This window comes from Phacochoerus africanus, chromosome 3, assembly GCF_016906955.1.
Source record: "Phacochoerus africanus isolate WHEZ1 chromosome 3, ROS_Pafr_v1, whole genome shotgun sequence".
NCBI lineage: Eukaryota > Metazoa > Chordata > Mammalia > Artiodactyla > Suidae > Phacochoerus > Phacochoerus africanus.
The window spans coordinates 22720213-22740007 of record NC_062546.1 but is presented as its reverse complement, the minus strand read 5'-3'; the positions used below and the strand labels follow the sequence as shown (position 1 = coordinate 22740007).

The 19795-nt window shown below is 50.4% G+C and overlaps 1 protein-coding gene across 2 annotated transcripts in view; it reads left to right on the top strand.

The window, feature by feature from the left end:
- Nucleotides 1-19795, top strand: part of SRC (SRC proto-oncogene, non-receptor tyrosine kinase) — a 53676-nt gene that overhangs the window by 10277 nt on the left and 23604 nt on the right. For both annotated transcript variants that reach the window (XM_047771127.1, XM_047771126.1), the window contains exon 2: nt 9445-9508. The gene's annotated coding sequence lies outside the window, so the exon portion shown is untranslated. The remainder of the gene's footprint in view (nt 1-9444; nt 9509-19795) is intronic.

The following is a 19795-nucleotide window of genomic DNA, read 5'->3' as shown; positions in this document are numbered from 1 at the left end:
CACAAGGTAGGGGCCTGTGTGCGGTCTTGGAGGAAGTGGCTCAGGGAAGACTTCCTGGAGGAAGTGGTACGTATGACATACCTGGAAGAATGAAACGGTTCTCTGGGAGCGGGTGGAGTTTAGGAAAGGCCTGAGGGTACAGTGTGAGTAGCTGCTCTTGCTGGAGCTCCGAGGAGCGGAGCGGTAGAGTTTTGCCTTGAGAGGTGGCCGGTGCCAGTCAGTGGACCCCCCGCCCCCCGCCGTGACCTGCAGTTCCTTCCTTGCGGGGGTCTACATATGGCTCTCAGGCAGCCAGGAAAGGCCATGGGGCAGGGCAGGACTGGTTTGTCTGGCACTATGGGTATTGCCCAGCTGAGGGGAGGTGCCCTGTTGGCTGTGTGACTTTGGCGAAGTGGCCTTGGTGACTACCTTGAGAACAGGTGGGCCTGGAGAGAAGGTGGGTGCCAGCCAGGCAAATGGCAGGTCTGGGATTGATGGGAGCGGTGGGTGAGGGGCGGGGGACCTCTGCTCCCTGGTCCGCCTGCCTCCATGTCCTTCCCCTGCGATTGTGTGCCTGGCTGGAAGTGGTGGAGACATGTTGGGGCCTGGCTGGTACCCGGGGCGAGAGCTCTGGCTTCAGGCCTTGACCTTCTTCCCTTGTTGGGTAGACCTCGCCAGGGCAGTGCTCTCCTGCTAGTGTGAAGGGCCAGGCATGGTTGTCCATGTGTGCCTCTAGAAAGGCACCCCTACCTCCCTGAACCCAGTCTATACTCCAGACCAGGAGAGTTGAGAGCAGTGGCCAGGTGGGCCTGGATTTGAATCCCAGCTTTGTTCTTCACTGGCTGGGAGACCTTGGCCAAGTGACTTTGCCTCAGTTTCCCCATCTGTGAAAACAGAGGGGCATCCTGGAACCTCTCTCCTCGGGCTCTAGGGAGGATTCATGAGATTTTAGAGGGCCGTGCCCAACACTGCGCCAGCCTCTGGGATCTGGCTTTGAGGCCATTGGCCCAGCTGACTGGGGGTGGTGGGACCTGCTGGGCGGCTGAGGGGCAGTTTCCGGTCTGCCCCGGGCTCTCAGCACTGAGGACAAAGCCCCTTTGTGGCGGGACAGATGGAGCCTGGGAGCCCCCCCTCTGTGGGGACCAGGGGCCGTCTGCCCCTCCTCCTCACCCAGTTCCCCTGGGGGGAAGGAGTGTCCTCAGACTGAGAGGATGGGAAATGAAAGTCGGGCTGAGCAGGAGGAGAGGCTGCAGCTGCACCGTCTGGCTGGTGAGTGTGGGCAGACCCTTCCCTTCCCTGGGCCACCTTCTCAGGGCCCCAGGCATCCCTGGTGAGTCCCAGGCCTGTTTACTTACCCGGCCATCCATCTCTCCGTCCATCTCCATCCATCTCTCCGGCCATCCATCCTCCATCCGTCTAGTCACTTGCTCATTTGTGCCTTCATTCACTAGTTATCAAATACCCCCCGCCCCCCATGCTAGACCCTGTACCTTTGGCCCCTGTCCATTCTGACCATTTGCCACCCAAGCATCCTGGTTGTTACCTCCTTTGAACATGACACCCACTGCAGAGTATTCAGCTGTGAGTGAGACAGAGGTGGCCCCCGGGTCCTCATCAGTCCCGTCCTCGTGGGATGCGTTATGTCATCGAGCTACCGGCGGGCGGTGCTGGGAAGGGGATGTGGCAGGTTCTCCCTTGGGCGGGGGGAGGGCAGGGAGGCCTCCCAGGAGGAGGAGGTGGCTTTTGAAAGAGCACGGGGTTGGCCGGGTGTGCTGGGTGTGCTGCCGTGTTGGTCAGGAAAGCTCAGGAAAGCGGGTGACATCTGAGTAAACACCTGAAGGAAGGGAGGGAGTGAGGCGCGTGTCTAGAGGAAGTGTGCTCTGGGTGGCGGGAAGGGCCAGCGCCGGGGCCCTCAGGCAGGTGTGTCCCAGGGTCTCAGGGAAAGCGGAAGTGGCCGGTGTGCGTGAAGGGGGCGGGGCTGGGAGTGTCCACTGTGAGGACTTTGTCATTTGTCTTGGAGGGCGGGCTGGGAGGGATGTGGCGCTGAGTGATGGGTTCAGACTGACATTTCAGAAAGGCTCTCTGCCCTGAATTGGGCTGCTTGGGGGTAGGGGGCTGGACTAGGGTGTGATCATGGTGGATTCAGGATGCATTTGGAGGTGGGACAGACAGGGCTTGGAACCAGGGTTACATGAAAAATCATTCTTCCTCTCTTGGGCTGCTGAGGGGCTGAGCTCCCCCTGCAGACCACCTCGGGCTTCTGGTTTGTGCTCACTCCCCCTCCCCCTCATGCATCTGGAGGCTCATAGGCCCAGCAGCTTCTCCCGCCTTGTCCTGAGGGCTGGACTGCATCCTCTGGTTCCCGTGGCTTTAAGCAGCGGTACACCCTAAGCAGACTTGGCCAGATCCTACCCATTCTACAGATGAGAAAACTGAGGCTTGGCAGGGTACACCCACAGCTCAGGTTATACCATGGGGGCAAGTTTGGCCTCTCAGGACTCAGGAGTCTGTGGTTCTGGGGACTGTAGACGCTGCCCCCACAACTCTAGCTGTAGATTTCAGAGAGTATCTGAGATTTCTTTCCTGCCCTGACCTGTCTTGGGGAGATGGAGGCTGTCCATCCATCAGGGGTGGGGTCAGGGGCCTGCACTCCAACTTGCCATGCGATCTGGGCCTTGTTTCCTTTGCTGGGAAATGGGTACAGTGGTGGTCCCTCCCTCACAGTGTTGCTGCGAAGACCACATGAAACAGTCCATGTAAAGCCAGATGCCAGGCATATATAGTGTTCAGTGATCAGCAGGTATTTTTATTATTGTTGTTTCTATGGGGAGCGAGGACACATGTGAGTCCAGGCTCTGACCACATCCATTCCCAGAGGTGGGCTTTGGGGGTAAGACTGGAGTTGCCAGGGTGGCTTCTTCTGGTAAACTCTCTTGGGATTGAAGGTCTCTGGAACTCATGCCCAGCAGTGCTTTCTCCGTGGGAAAATGGTCCTGAAGGCCCAGGATTGCCTCAAAGCTGTGCAGCAACTTGGGGGGGGGGGGCTTTATACCAGGTTGCCTGCTGCCTTGTCCTGCTCTGGTGCCACCTGCTTCCCGGCCTTGCCTCTCCCTCTAGGGCTTCTAGGCTGAGGACCGGTCCTAGCAAGCAGGGACCCTGCCCTTTACCGAGCAGGTCAGGACCTAGGATCTGGAAAGGGGTCCCTTCCTGCCCAAGAAGAAGCCCAAGAGCCACCAGGGTGGGAACGGTTTCATCTCTTTAGGGCTGGGATGAGCCGGAGCACCACAGGCCACTTGTTTAGCCCTCACCCTCCCCGGGCAGCAGGCCGGCCCCAGCACCCCTGCCATCTGCCTGCCCTGCCAGCCTGAGCCTGCAGTGCCGGCCCCGCCCCGGCCCTACTGGCAGAGCCGGTTTGAGGCCTGCCAGCCCTGCATGTGTTTGTACCGTGAACACAGGATCAGACACGTTCTGGCTGCCCTGGCCCATGGATGGCCCCTGGCTCATGCTTCACTCACTCCTGGCTCATGCAGCAAACATCCCCTGGTACCCATTCCATGCCTGAGCCGGTGTTGGGTGGGGCGCTGGGCCTTGAGCCGTCTCAGACTTGCACACGGTCCTCTGTAACCAGGGCAGCCAGAGACCCTGCCACCGGGACATGCTAGGCCAGGGCAGGAGAGCATAGTGGCCGGGGCATAGGCTGTGGGGCTGGACACACCTAGGGCTGAGACCTGTCCCTGTCTCTCTTGCGGGGCCCTGGGTGGGACCGTCTCACCCCTCCCCTTCCTTTGAGCCCTCCTGCTCTCCCTCCCCCCCTTCCACTTCTCTATTCCTCTATCCTTCTATCCATTGACCCCTCCCTCCCACAAATATTTACTGAGCCCCTCTATGTGCCAGACAGTGTTCTTAGAGGCTGGAGATACAGCAAAGAACGAATCACCCCGTGCTCTCCCGCAGGGCTGACATTCGGGTGGGGATTCAAAAAACTCAGTAAGGAAAATAGGCACGCGGTCTGCAAGAACGCGGTAAATGTGTTGGGTCAAATGTCAAGCCAGGGAGGGCTGGCTGGGGCGGAGAGAATGGGCTGTGATTAGATGATTAGATGGTGGCAGGGGTGAGGTGGGGGGAAGGCCACTCCCAGAAGCTCACCTTCCAGGAGGGGAGAGAGGACTCGCGCTCTGGGGCAAGAGAATCCGGGTTCCAAGACCTTAAGGCCGGGGTGTGCGGGGGAGTGTTGGAGGAACAGCAAGGAGGCCAGAGGAACAGAGTGAGCGAGGGGGAGAGTGGAGGGAAGAAAAGGCAGAAGGATGTGGGGGGAGGTCAGGGAGAGCCTCTGGACCCTTCTGATGTTGGCTTTTAACTCCCAGTGGGATGGCAGCTGCAGGAGGCTTCTGAGTGCAGCAGGGCCCCCTCCACCCTTGGCCTTGATCCCCTGAATGGCACGTAGAAGCTTTAAGGGCTTTGGCCGTCCTGCTGGCCACTGCCCTCAGCTTCAGCCTTGGACGCCCTCTCCCTCAGAGTTCTGCCAGAGTTCCCATTTCGTGGATGAGTAAAGGGAGGGCTGGACCCTCCCGAGGTCACACGTCCAGGGCAGGCATGCGTACGTAGGCTTTGAGTGTGGGGGCTTGAGCTCAGGGCTGACTGTGCGGAGGGGCCTGGTCGCCAGGTGCGCCTGCCCACCAGTGTCCCTGGAGGGAGTTCCTGCGTGGGCGTGGGTGGGGAGGAGGGGGCACTGTGTGTTCCCACAGCAGAGAAGCAGCCAGAGCTGCTGGCAGGAAATAGCGGGGGCCGTGGGCAGGGGCCGGCTGGCAGCCATCCCCTCACAAGGCCCGTCAGCCATCAGCCAGCAGGGGTGGGGCTGCTGGGGGGCCCGGGAGACCTGACCTTGGAGAGGCTGGGAGCGAGTGAAACTTGTCACCTCAGTGTTCCCTGTGGTCACCCTTGATACCGGGCCTCTGTTAAGGGGTCCTCGGCACGCCAGGGCCTCTGTCCAAGCTCAGATGCTGAGGCCAGGAAGGGGCATGACTTGTCCACGGAGATTCTGATGGAGGTGTTCCGCTTAGCCACGTGGGGACCAGCCCTCATCAGGGCAGGCCAGGAGGTACCTGGCTCGTCCCCGAGATCTGCCTGGTCTGTGGTCATTTGGGGCCAGTATCTTCTCTTTTAGCTCCTCCTCAGTCCAGCACTCTTGGGCCTCGTGCTCTGAAAATCTTATTTTAATCCAAGTCCCAGTCCTACCCTCATTGGAGGGATAGCCTCCACCTTGCTGTGTGACCTGGGGCTGAGTGTCCCCCTCTCTGAGCCTCCACTTCTCATCTGTGAAGGGGGATATTTCACAAGGCTCTCTGAGATCGGGGCTGTGGCCTCCTGGCCTGTGAGCTGCCCTCACCGTCCACCTGCTGGGCTGCCTGGCTTGGGCTCTGGGGTATAACCTGGCAGGGGGCAGGGGTGAGGGGTCAGAGAAGATGCTCCCGCCCCAAAGATGCTCCAGTGGCAGGAGGAGCCAGTAGCCCCCTTCCTACTGCCCTTCCCCTTGGGCATGAGCTGGAGAAGGTCCCTTATTTTGCTGCTGGAGAAACTAAGGCTCCAAGACTTAAACTGACCTGGCTCTTTGCCTTTCTCTAAATGGTCCCACCTCTAGGCCTTTGGCCCAGCAATGCCTTCTGCCAGGATCACGTTTCCCCTCCCTCTTTTTACAAACTGCTCAGCCTTTGGACCTCAGCTGAGATGTCCCCTCCTCTGGGAAGTCCACCAGGGTTTCGGTGCCCCCTCTTGCCCCTCCAGCCCTCTGGAGCTGGAGATCACTGTGCTCTGGCAGGATCGCTGTGGACTGAAGGCTCAGTAACCTCCTCCGACCCCACCCAGCACATTTAGGGGCCTGAGAATTTTGTCATGACCTTCCCTCTTAGTTTCTGACCTAAATGGCCGGACAGTCCCTCTCAGGGCCTCCCTCAGACCTCCTCATACTTGGGCCAAAAGCCCACAGTGACCCACATAAGCTGGAACCCTCTCAGTCCAGACCTCTCACTCAGTAACCCCCTGACATCCGACCTTCCTGCCTCGAGGCCTCTGCCTGTGCTGTGCCCACCTCCCTGGCCGCCCTCCCTCTGCCTTCTTGCAGGTGCAGTGGAGAGAGGGTGGGCTCTGGCATCACTTGGACGTGGGTTGGCAGCCTGGCCCACCACTTCCTGGCTGGGGCAGCTTTCCGGAGCCCCCGTGTGCTCATGTGTATGGTGAGCTTGGCCACAGCTGGTGCTAGAGCTATTGGGGGCATGGCAGGGGTGAACCCCGCATGGGAGGACATGATGGGGAAAAGTGTAGGTTTCCACACCCCATCAGCGTGCCCCATTCCACCCCACCAGCCTGCACTGAGTTCTAGGGAGGGCACTGAGCTGGCCCTGGGCATGGCTCCTTCCTTGCGCCCTTCGTGGGAGCCCCTCTTCAGGGAGAAGCTCAGAGTCAGAGGAGATTGTCACTTAGCTATGATGCTGTTGTTGTTTTCTTTTTTGGCCACCCCATGGCATATGGAGTTCCTAGGCCTGGGATCCGATCTAAGCCTCAGTTGTGAGCTACACTGCAGCAGCTGCAATCCTGGATCCTTAATCCACTGTGCTGGGCTGGGGATCGAACCTGTGTCCTGGCATTGCAGAGATGCTGCTGATCCTCTTGTGCCACAGCAGGAAGTCTAAAGTGAGGTTTTACTTTTTTTTTTTTTTTTTTTGCTTTTTAGGGCCATGGGTGTGGCATCTGGAAGTTCCCAGCCTAGGGGTTGAATTGGAGCTATAGCTGCCAGACTCACCACAGCCGCAGCAATGCAGGACCTGAGCCACATCTGTGACCTACACCACAGCTCACGGCAACGCCAGATCCTTAACCCACTGAGTGAGGTCAGGGATCGAACCCACAACCTCATGGTTCCTAGTCGGATTTGTTTCCGCTGCTCCACAATGGGAACTCCCTAAGATGAGGTTTTAATCACATCATTTAACCTGTCTATGCTTCTATTTCTTCATCTGTAGAATGGGGTGATAAGAATGGCATATAGTAGATGCTAAATCAATATTTGCTCTTGCTGCTGCCTTATTCTTATTACCGTCATTATTCATATTCTTGCCCTGAAGCAGGACTCTTTCCTATTTTCTGAAACCACTTGTGGAAAAACACCCCAGCTGAGCAGGTAATTCTTTTGAGAGCCTGAAGGAGAAAAGGAAATCAGCGATTCCTGCCTAGCACGGGAGGCCCCAGGGGAGGCAGGAAAGGGTCACCGTCCCCACCTGTGAGGTGGGCCATAGGGCCTGCGTCCTCTCCCATGTTCCTCCAGCTTCAGCTTCCTCCCCTGTGGACACGGCCAGTGCTGGTGGTACCTGCCCCCCAGGGCTGTTGCGAGGAGGAAGGCGGGGGGCGGGGTCAGCTGGGGACCAGGACTTGGAGATTCAGAGGGGTGACATGTTCTCTCCACAAGTGGTCCTTCTTGGGCTGTGTGGCTTTGGGCCAGCCGCTCTCCCTATCCTGGCCTCCTATTCCCCTAATGGAAAGTGGACTGGCAGGGGCCCTGCTGAGTCCCTGGTGTAATGACTCTCTGTGAGAGCCCAGCTGGGACCAGTGGCTTTGGGGAGAGGGCCAAGGTGGCCTAGGGCCAGGAGAGCCAGGATCCCCAGCTGGTTCTCTGCTGGCTCGGGTGGTGGCCTGGGCACCTGACTTGGCTTTTCTGAGCCTGTCTCTGTTGCCTTCTCTGAGAGATAGGGCTGATCATCCCCACGAAGCAGAGTCCTGGTAAGAACTGGAGAGCTAAACAGAAACAACGGCAGTAATGCTATAGCAGCACTGGTCAGGGCCCCATTTATCCAGCATGGCCCAGGCACACATGGTTAGCTCAGTGGCCTTTGCAGCTGCCCAGGGTTGATTATGGGTGTCTCCATGGTACTGAAGGAGGCTTTAGTTGACTTGCTCAGGGTCCTTCCATGGGCCATTGCCGGACCCCCCTTAACCAGGATGCTGCACCCATCTGGCTCAGGCAGGTGCCTTTCTGCTCCCTTCTCTCCAGGAGCAAGACAGATGGACTCAAATGGGCCATGTCCTTTCCTACCCCTGCTCCTCCCTCCTCCACCCCCACACATTTACCACACAACCTCTACCTCCCACCCCTCCCACCCCCTGTTGGGTACTGTTATCAGGAGACATTCCTGGACTGGCTGAGAACAGCTTCCACCTGGGGTCCTTTTGAGAAGGGGTGTGACCGCTGATATAGGTCCTGGCAGTGGCTCCCTTAGGGGATGGGCCCTGGAACATTAGGCTACAGAGCCCAGACAATCTGAGTCTGCCTGCTGATGCCGTCTCTTATGAGCTGTGTGACATTAGACAAGCAACTTGACCTCTCTGTGCCTCAGTTTCCGCATCTGTAAAACGCGGCTAACCACGTAGGTTACCTGGACTCCTGGATGTAGTGCACTTCCTAGTATGGTACCTAGCATGGTACCTAGCATGGTACAGTCTCTACCCATCAACCAGGTACTGTTATCATCTGAAAACCAGTTGTCGCTCCTTGCTGGGGTCCCCAGTGTGGACACCATCTATGTCCACCTTCTGATGAGTACACATTGGGATGGCTCCTGTGGGCTTTCTCTTCTCTAGGCCTGTGGGTCATGGGGAGGGTGGAGCCCGGAGAGGCCCCTTCTAGAGGTTAAGGTGCTGTGTGATTTTATGCAACCCCTCTCCCTCTCTGAGCCTCCTTTTCCTGGTCTGCTTTGTGAGCACTTGGTCCTGGGTAAGGCTCTGCCCCAGCTCTCATCCCCACACTCTCCCTAATTTCTCACTTGGCTGGTCCAGCTACCTGGCTTTGCCCTTCTTTCCCACTGGAGTGCCTGGCACATAGTTGGTGCTCGGCTAAGCTTTGTTGAGGGAGCTGTGACTGCACGATTGAGCCAATACCCAGAGCTTGCCTACTTCTAAGCCTTCGCCAGCCTTCTTCTCGACCTTGAAGCCCTTCTCAAACCCATCTCTCCCAGGAAGCCTTTCCCAGTTTCTCCCAGTTTAGGAGCTTGCTAATGCTCTGAACACTTGGATTGAGGCTCTCTGGTGGCTTTGCAATCCACCTTTGTGTACACAGACCATATATATATTTTTTTAGGGCCACACCCGAGGCATATGGAAGTCCCCAGGCTAGGGGTTGAATTGGAGCTGCAGCTGCCAGCCTGTGCACAGCCACAGCAACTCAGGATCCAAGCTGTTTCTGCAACTCACATCACAGCTCACAGCAACGCCAGAGGCCAAGGATTGAACCTGCGTCCTGGTGGATACTGGTCGGGTTCGTTTTGCACTGAGCCACAAAGGGAACTCCTACATAGACCATAGTAATAACCAACATGGACCATGCACCTACCACGAGGATCCAAACACACATGATGGGGAGCCGTGTGTGTGCTGTGTGGCGCCTTGTCTTATTTAATTCTATTGTTTCTCTCTTTGCAGAACAGAGGCTCAGAGGTAAAGTGACTTGTTCAGCTATGAGAGAGAGCATCAGGATCTGAACCAGGTAAGCCTGTCTGTCTTTTTTCTTTCTTCTTCTTCTTTTTTGCTTTTTAGGGCCATACCCATGGCACATGGAAGTTTGGAAGTTCCCAGGCCAGGGGTCAAATTGGAGCCACAGCTGCCGGTCTACACCACAGCTACAGCAATGCCAGATCCGAGCCACGTCTGTGGCCTAGACCACAGCTCACAGCAATACTGGATCTTGAACCCACCGAGTAAGCCCAGGGATCAAACCTGTATCCTCATGGATAGGAGTTGGCTTCCTTACCACTGAGCCACAATGGGAACTCCTCCACAATCAATTTGAGAACATTATCATCACCCCCAAAAAGAAACTGCGTATCCATTTAGTCAGTGCCTGCTGCCCCTCCCCCAGCCCCAGCCGCAACTAATCTACTTTGTGTTTTTATAGATTTGCTTATCCTGGGCCTTACATGTAAATGGAATCACACAACATGCGGTCATTTGTGTCTGGCTGCTTTCATTCGGCATGTTTGCAAGGTTCATCCATGTTGCAGCACGTGTCAGTTCTCCATTCCTTTTTCTTGCCAAAGAATACTCATAATATGGATATACCACAGTTTTAAAATACCTTTATCTATCAATTGATGGACCTATAGTTGTTTCCACTTTTGGGCTATAAGGAATAATGCTGCCATGAACATTCCTGTTCAAGTTTTTATGTGCATATATATTTTTTTTCTCTGGGGTGTGTACCTAGGAGCAGGACTTCTGGATCCTATGGTAACTGTATGTTTAACCTTTTGAGAAACTGCCAGACTGTTTTCCAAAATAGTTACATTGGGGAGTTCCAGTCGTGGCTCAGTGGTTAATGAATCTGACTAGGAACCATGAGGTTGTGGGTTCGATCCCTGGGCCTCAATCAGTGGGTTAACGATCTGGCGTTGCCATGAGCTGTGGTGTAGGTGGCAGACATGGCTCGGATCCCACGTTGCTGTGGCTCTGGCCCTAGAAAAGACAAAAAAAAAAAAGAAAAAAGAAAAAAAAAAGAACAAAATAGCTACATCATTTCACATTCGGACCAGCAATGTATGAAGTTACCAATTTCTCTACATCCTTGTCAACAACTTGTTTTCTGGCTTTAATTACAGCCTTCCTAGTGGGTGTGAAGTGGTTAGCTCTTTGGGATTTTGATTTGCATTTTCCTGATGACTGATGATGTTGAGCATCTTTTCATGCAGTTATTGACCATTTGTATGTTTTCTTTGGAGAAATGTCTATTCAGATCCTTTGCCTATTTATTTATTTGTTTTTTTTGGCCGCACCCATGGCATATGGAGGTTTCCAGGCTAGGGGTTGAATCAGAGCTGTGGCCACTGGCTCACACCACAGCTGCAGCAACTCAGGATCTGAGCCGCATCTGTCACCTGCACCACAGCTCATGGCAGTGCTGGATCCTTAACCCACTGAGAGAGGCCAGGGATCGAACTTGCATCCTCATGGATACTAGTCAGATTCATTTCCGCTGAGCCACGATGGGAACTCCCTTTGCCCGTTTTTAAATTAGGTTGTTTGTCATTTTGTTTGTTGAGCTGTAAAAATTCTTTACATATTTTAGATACAAGTCCCTTATCAAATACATGGTTTGCAATATTTTCTACCATTTGGTGCATTCTTTTTACTTTCTTTAAAATTTTTTTTTTTAATTTTAAATTTTTTCTTTTTATGGCTGTACCTGTAACACAGAAGTTCCCAGGCCAGGGGTTGAATAGGAGCTGCAGCTGGGGCCCATGCCACAGTCCCAAGGCAATGCTGGAGTGAGGTCAGGGATCAAACCTGCATCCTCACAGAGACAGCGTCATGTCCTTAACCTGCTGAGCCACAGTGGGAACTCCTCTTTTTATTTTCTTGATGGTGTCCTTTGACACACAAAAGGTTTTAATTTTGATGAGTCCAGTTTATCTATTTTTTCTTTTGTTGCTTGTGTTATGTTTATGAAATCATTGTGTTATGTGCAGATAGGATGGATAAACAAGAAGGTCCTACTGTGCAGCACAGGGAACTATATTCAATATCCTGTGATAAACCGTAATGGAAAAGTATATTAAAAAGAATATATATACATATAAATAAATCACTTTGCTGTACAGAAGAAATTAACACCACATTATAAATCAATTGTACTTTAATAAAATTAAAAAAAAAAAACCCACTGAGATCCAAGGTGGCAAAATTTATGCCTGTATTTTCCAATAAGAATTTTTTAGTTTTACCTTTTATATTTAGGTTTGTGATCCATTTTGAGTTACTTTTTGTGTAGGGTTTGAGGAAGGTGCCCCACTTCCTTCTTTTGCGTGAGTGTATCCGGTTGCTCCTGAAGCATTCGTTGAAAAGATTCTTCTTTCTCCATTGAGTTATATTGGCACCCTTGCCAAAAATCAACTAACCATAAATGTGGGTGTTTATTTCTAGCATCTCAATTCTCGCCATTGATTTATAAATCTATCCTCATACCAGTACCACCCCATCTTGATTACCAGGGCTTTGCAGCAAGTTTTGAAATTGAGAAGTGTGGGCCCTCAAATTTTGCTTTTCTTTTTCAAGATTGTTTTGGCTGTTCTGGGCCCCCTGACTGTCCATATGAATTTAGGATCAGTTTGCCAATGTTTGCAAAGAAGCTAGGTGGGGTTTTGTTAGGGATTATGTTGTGTCTATAGGTCAGTTTGGGGACTGACTGCTGCCGTCTTAACAATGCATAGTCTTCCAGTTCATGAACATGGGATGTCTTTCCATTTACTTAGTTCTTTCATTTCTTTCAATAATTTTTGTAGTTTTCAGAGTAAAAATGTTGCACTTCTTTTGTTAATATTTCTAAGTCTTCTTTTGATATGACAGTTTATTTTCTTCATTTTATTATTGGATTGTTTGCTAGTATATAGAAATGCAGTTTATTTTTATATATGAACCTTGTATCTTGCAACTTGCTGAACTTATTTATTAGCTCTCATAAATGTTTAGTGGAGTCCTTAGGAATTTTTATATAGAAGATTATGTTACCTAAAATAGAGATGCTTTTACTTCTCTCTTTCCAATCTGGATGCCTTTGATTTCATCTTCTTCCTTTATTGCCCTGGTTGGAACCTCCAGTACGATGTTGAATAGAACTGGTGAGAGTGAACATCCTTGTCTTATTCCTGATCTTAGGTGGAAAGCATTCAGTCTTTCACCATTAAGTGTGATGTTTGATGTAGGTTTTTCATAGATGCCCTTTATCTGGTTGAAGAAATTCCCTTCTTCTAGTTTGTGGTGTTTTTATCATGAAAGGGTATTGGGTTTTGCCAAATACCTCTTCCGCATCTATTGAGATTATTGTATGGTTTTTATCCTTTATTTTATTGGTAAGGTACATTACATGATTGATTTTTCAGAAGTTAAGCCAACCTTGTAGTCTTGGGGCAAAGCTCATTGGGTCACGATGTATAATTCTTTTTATATTGCAGGATCCAGTTTACGGATATTTTGTTGAAAATTTTTACATCTTATAGTCATGAGATAATGGTCTGTGGTTTTCTTTTCTTATGATGTCTTTGTCTGGTTTTGGTGTTAGGGTAATACTGGCTTTGTAGAGTAAGCTATGTTCCCTAATTGGTATTAATTCTTCTTTAAATGTTTGGTAGAATTCACCAGTCAAGTCATCTGGGCCTGAGTTTTTCTTTGTGAGAAGTTTTAAAATTACTAATTAAATCTTTTGACTTGTTTTAACTTTATTCAAATTTTCCATTTCTTCTTGCTTTCAGTAGTTTGTGTTTTCCTAGGTGTTTGTCCATTTCACCCACATTATCTAATTTGTTGGCATAGCATTGTTCATAGCATTTCCTTAAAATCTTCTTTACTTCTTCTTCTTCCTCTTTTTTTTTTGCTTTTTAGGGTGGCATATGGAGGTTCCCAGGCTAGGGGTCTAATCAGAGCTACACCGGCCAGCTTATGCCACAGCCACAGCAGTGCCAGATCTGAACCTCGTCTGCGACCTACACCACAACTCATGGCAACACTGGATCCTTCACCCACTGAGTAAGGCCAGGCATCCTCATGGATCCCAGTCAGGTTCGTTAACCCCTGAGCCATGAAGGGAAGTCCTCTTTCCTTTTTCTTGCTCTAAGGTTTGCTTTTCCTCTTAAGACACCTAGTGTCTTAAGGTAGAAGTTTAGGTTATTAATTCAAGATCTTTCTTCTTCTGTAATATGGGCATTACAGCCATACATGTCCCTTTAAGTCCTACTTTACTGCATCCCATACATTTTGATATGCTGTGTCACTCACAACATATGATGATGATGAATTTTCATTCATCTCAAAATATTTTCTACCTTTTTGGGTGATTTCTTCTTTGATTCATTGGTTATTGGGTGTTTGATTTTCACTTATTTGTAATATCCCAAATTTCCTCCTGTTATTGATTTTTTAATTCATTCCATTGTGGTTAGAAATATACTTTTTATGATTTCATTCCATTTAATTTATTGAGGCTTGTTTTATGACTTAGCATATGGTCTATCCTGGAGAACATCCCATGTACACTCGAGAAGAATGTATATTCTGCTGTTGCTGGGTGGCTTATGTAGTTTTAATTTGATTCATCTTCTAAACGAGGTTGTACATTTTCTCATATGTTTTAAGCACCATTTCATTTGCTATAAACCACTATGGTTAATTTTCTTTTCTTTTCCTTTTTTTCTTTTTTAGGGCTAGCACCCTCAGCATATGGAAGTTCCCAGGCTAGGAGTTAAATTAGAGCTGCAGCTGCTGGCCTATGCCACAATCACAGCAACACCACATCCGAGCCAGATCTTCAGGTTGTGCCAAAGCTGGATCCTTAAGCCACTGAGCAAAGCCAGGGTTCGAACTGGTACCTCATGGACACTAGTTGAATTCTTAACCTGCTGAGCCACAGTGGGAACTCCTCATGGTTATTTTTCTTACTTTATGGGAACTCTTTATATATTAAGGGAAAAAACCCTTTGTCTATCCTATGAGTTACAAATATTTTTCCTAGTTTTGGACTTATGTTTATTTGAGCCATGCAGATGTTTTAGATGTTTATGTAGGTTGATTTATTATTTTTTAAATGATTTTTAGGTTCTTGATCATGTTTAGAAATCCTTTTCCCATGCTGAGACTAGAAAAATTATTCTCCCTCCCATTTTTAGAGCTTTATGGTTTTATTTTTGTGTGGTTTAAATATGATTGATCTGGAATTTATGGGCATATGGGGTGAGATTGAGGTCCGACTTTGTTTCTTGAGGGCAGATCATTGGTCCCAACTCCATCTTAAAAAGTCTACCTTTTTTTCACTGTTATGAAATACTTTCATAATATATTAAATTACCATATGTTTGGGGAAAATTTTTGGATCCTCTATTCTGCTCCATTGATTTACCTGTTTTTGTACTGATATCACACAGTTTTAATTACCATGACTTTATAATAAGTTTTACTGTCTGATTGGGCTAATTCTCCTTCGGTATTCTTTTTAGGATTTTCCTGCCTATTCTTATACATCCACTCATAAACTTGAACACTGACTTGCCTAGTTAGAAAAAAATTCTGTTGGAGTTTTTATTCACATTCAATTTTTAGATTTATTCAGGAAGAATTGACATTTTTGTAATGCTAAGCTTTCTTTCATCTTATTTCCTGATTTCTGTGGGTATATAGATACCTTACTGATTTTGGACGTTAACTTTTAATTTCTACTTTACTTAATTCACTTTTTATTTAATTGTTTTGTAGCAGATTCTCTTGGATGTCTCATCTATGTTGATAACAAATTCAAATAATGGTAGTTGTCTTTTTTCTTTTTTTTTGTTTAGGGCTGCACCTGTGGCATATGGAAGCTCCTGAGCTAGGGCTCACATTGGAGCTGCAGCTACCAGCCTACAGCACAGCTACAGCAACACCAGATCTGAGCTACATTTGCAACCTACACCGCAGCTCATAGCAATGCTGGATCCTTAACCCACTGAGCGAGGCCAGGGATTGAACTTGCTTCCTCATGGATGCTGGTCAGATTAGTTTATGCTGAGCCATGACGGGAACTCTCTCATCTTCTCTTTTCTAATTCCATTTTATTCCTTCCGTTTCATTTTCTTAGCACATTGCACTGGCAGGCATCTTAGAACAAAGTTAACTTGTGGACATACATGTCTTTTCTGGACTCTTTCCCTATGAAGTGGCTTTTGTAGGTCTTGGCTCTAATCAACTCTACCAGGCAGTCTCTTCAGGGCCACACACAGGGCTTGGCACACAGTAGGAATTTTGGAAGCCTCTGCCTAATTGTAAAAGTGGTTAGAAAAAAAAGCAAAGCTCTAAAGAGAGTTCTTCCATAGTAATGATAGTAATAGCTAGTATTTATTGAGCACTTTCTATGTTCTAATCATTTTAGAAGCATTACTTCATGGTTTTTCCTCAAGCCCAATTGCATAGGAATAATTGCACATTCCCATTTTTGATAAGGGATAAACTGAGGCCCCCTAGAGGTTGCATGGCTAGGAAGTGGCAAGTTGGCACCTGAACCTGGCATTTTGGCTCCAAGCCTTCCGCGAAGCTTCTTCTTCCCTGGAAGGTCCAGAGATACAGATGTGGATGTCAGAGGCTGACTGCTGACCCTGTTGCCTCTGTGTTAGGGAGGTGGAGGTGGTGCAGTGGTGGGGTGCCTAGGGCAGTGGGGACATCAGCACATGGACGGGACTCCAGAAGTGCCTTCTGACCCTTGAGCAATCCCACCTCTGCCGCACTCGCTGCCGTGTGGCCTCAGGGAAGGTTTTGGCTTCTCTGAACTTTGGTCCCACCTGAAAAGTTATAGTCCCTACTTCACCTTGATGTATGTCCGGACAATTGAGTATCAACTGTATGCAAAATGCTCCGTTCTGTGCTTGGCATTCAAGGCCCTGCCACCTACTCTTGCTCCCTCTTGCATTGCTCCTCTTGTCACCTGTAATGGTAATAATAACAGCAAACAGCAGTGAGCACCGTTTATCATATACTTATTCTCTGCCTGGCACATGGATCCTGTTACTTAATTCTCAAATGTCAGCTTTATTCTTACCCCCATTTCCCCCCCTTTTTTGGCCACCCCTTGGCATATGGACTTCCTGGGCTAGGGATCAGATCCAAGCCGCAGTTATGACCTACGCTGCAGCTGTGGGGATGCTGGATGCTTAACCCACTGCGCCAGGCTAGTGATGGAACCCACATCCCAGAGCTCCAGAGATGTCACAGATCCTGGGACAGCGGGGAACTCCAACCCCCATTTTAAAGGTAAGGAAACAGAGAGATCACATGACTTGCCCAGGAAGATTTAGCTAGTCGTAGGTAGTGGGGCCAGGATTCAAACTGGAGGTCTTACTCTCAACTACTAAGCTCCTGGCCTCCCTCCCACCCTTAGAAGAGGTGGAGGTGACATTCTTCAGAGTCAGGAGGGAAGGCGTGGGTATGTCCTGACTGAACTGCAGTCTTCTCTGACTCTTCGGGATGTTGTGTCTGCATGACCGGAGGAGGCAAAGGCTGGGAGGTGAGAAAGTAGTGAAGGGATATTCTTTTGCCTCTCCACACCTTTTGGATGCAAACCTTTTGGACTCCTTCCAGAGCTTTCTCTAAACCTCTATGGCTCGTGTGTGCACCTCTGCGCACACACACACACACACACACACACACTCACATTCATGCACTAATTTTCCTTACAGAAATAACTGTAGTTCATGTGTCCTCCATGGCAAGTGTCACGCTAAGCCCACTGTATGCGTTGTCTCATTTAATCCTCCCACCAAGCCTCTGACATAGGTAGCATGATTGCCCCCATTTTCCGGTTGAGGAAACAGGCTCCAAGTGGCCCAGAGGACATTCTACACGGCCACCCTCCTCTTTTCACTTAACAGTGTGTCGTGAGCCTCTTCCCAGGCCACACTGAGTTCTCTTTCCATTTATTAGCTTCATTATTTGCTTGTCCAGTCCCTCTCTGATACACCCTGAGGTCGTTTCCAGTTTCCTGTGGACAGTGTTGAGCAGAGGAGGCCCCATTTGTTTGTGTGGATTATGGAGATGCCTCTGGCTGCCGCAGGAGGGCGCGCTGGAGGGGCCGCCACTGCTCTCCCAGGTCAGGAGGACAGAGACCTGGCCCGAGGCCTGGAGATAGGGCGGGGAGAGGGATGCATTTGAGGGAGATTAGCAGGGAGGATGGGGGAACAGCCCTGAGGCAGTGACACGGGGTGAGGGAAAGCCTTCGAGGGAGAGGCCATGTCCCTTTGGGACCTGCTGAGCACGAGGCTCTGGGGCGCTGGTCGGAGGTGCCGAAGGGCAGCCCCGGGGCCTCTCACTTAGTGGTTGTGCAGGCCCTCGGTACAGAGCCTGTGGTTGGGAGTGCCCCCTACGCCCGGGAAGGAAAGGGGGCACCTTCCTCTGCAAACCTCAGACACCCCCAGTGTGGAGCCCCCACCACTTCCTCTTGGACCCCGAGGATCTATCTCTGCTTTGGAGTGTGCGCATGGCGGAAAAGATGTGGGGGCTGGCCCTTCTCAGAGACCCAGCTCATGGTGACTTAGCTTTTGTGCCCTGAGACAGAGGCTTGCCTCAAGAAAGAGACCAAGGTCAAGCGGGGGGTGGGGTGGGGGGTGTCTCTTCCAAGGTCATGCAGCACCGCTGCAGCCCTGTAGGGACTGGACCCCACCCTAAACGTGCTGTCCTTCCTCAAGCATGTGATGCCTTGTCCAAGCTTAAGATCTTGGCTTTCTCTAGTGACTGGGCTAGGCTGCTTATCCATTCATGCTCCATTTGCCAACGGTGTCTGGCTGTTTGTGTGTGAAAGAGAGGTCAGCGGGCAGGAGGTGGATCCCAGGAGCAGTTCCTGATCCCAGCCTGTCCAGTGGGGTTTCATGCCCACACTCCTTTGTATTCACCCTTGCTGTGTGACCTCAGGCAGGTGCCTCAACCTTTCTGTACCTCTGCTTCTTCATCAGTAAAATAGGGACACTATTAATATCTACCCCCTCCATTATCATGGAGGTTTGATGAGTCAATATTTGCAAAGTGCTTAGAACGGGGCCCGGTGCAAGGTCCAGGCTCTGGGAGTGGTTGACTATCACAGAATGATACATGGTCTCTACAACGTGGCATTTCAGGAACAAAGCAGGATGCAAATCATGTGTCTGTGCTCCTTTAGTCTTTTGTCTATTCTGCAAATATTTCAGAACACCTAGCTTTTCTTCCTCCTCCATGGTGCATCAGCCAAGTACCCTTTCTCCTGTCTTTGATTACCTCCAGTGACAGGGGGCTCACTCTCTATCACTTAGTTCATCTGAAGAAAGTTTGGATTCATAGAAAGTTCCTCATTAGTTTTTTTTTTGTTTTGTTTTGTTTTGCTTTTTGGGGCCACACCTGCAGCATACGGAAGTTCCAGGGCTAGGGGTCAAATCAGAGCTACAGCTGCCGGCCCGCACCACAGCCATAGCAAGGCTAGATCTGGGCCATATCTGTGACCTACACCACAGCTCACAGAAATGCCGGATTCTTAACCCACTGAGCAAGGCCAGGGATCGAACCCACATCTTCATGGATCCTAATCAGGTTCGTTACTGCTGAGCCACGACAGGAACTCCCCTCATTAAAATTTTTAAAAATGGGGAGTTCCCGTCGTGGCGCAGTGGTTAACGAATCCAACTAGGAACCATGAGGTTGCGGGTTCGGTCCCTGCCCTTGCTCAGTGGGTTAAGGATCCGGCGTTGCCGTGAGCTGTGGTGTAGGTTGCAGACGTGGCTCAGATCCCGCGTTGCTGTGGCTCTGGTGTAGGCTGGGGGCTACAGCTCCGATTCAACCCCTAGCCTGGGAACCTCCATATGCCGTGGAAGCGGCCCAAAGAAATAGCAAAAAGACAAAAAAAAAATTTTTTTTAAATGTATTTTTAAATGTGTTTTTGTAATTTTTTATTTCCTCTCGAAGTCCCACAAACAAGTCCCCTGTGAGAGCATGCACCCTTTGAGGCAGGACCTGGCCAGAGCCTCTCTGTGTCCCCTTGTGCTGACTGGCAGAGGGCTTGCTGCACAGTTGGTGCTGTGACTGCTATACCAGGGAGCAGGCAGGGGGAGGGTACAGTGGTGGGGGCCCAGCCTCCATTAAGCCTGGAGCTGTGGGTAACTGGGTCAGGAGGTCCCCTGGGACACCACCTGTATGAGGGCTGATGGGAACCATGACCTCAAGGGATTGGGTTGCCATAGAAATTGGCCTTCCTAGGCCCGTTGGCATGTCTGTCAGGAGGCCCCAGTGAGCAGGTCTCCCCAGG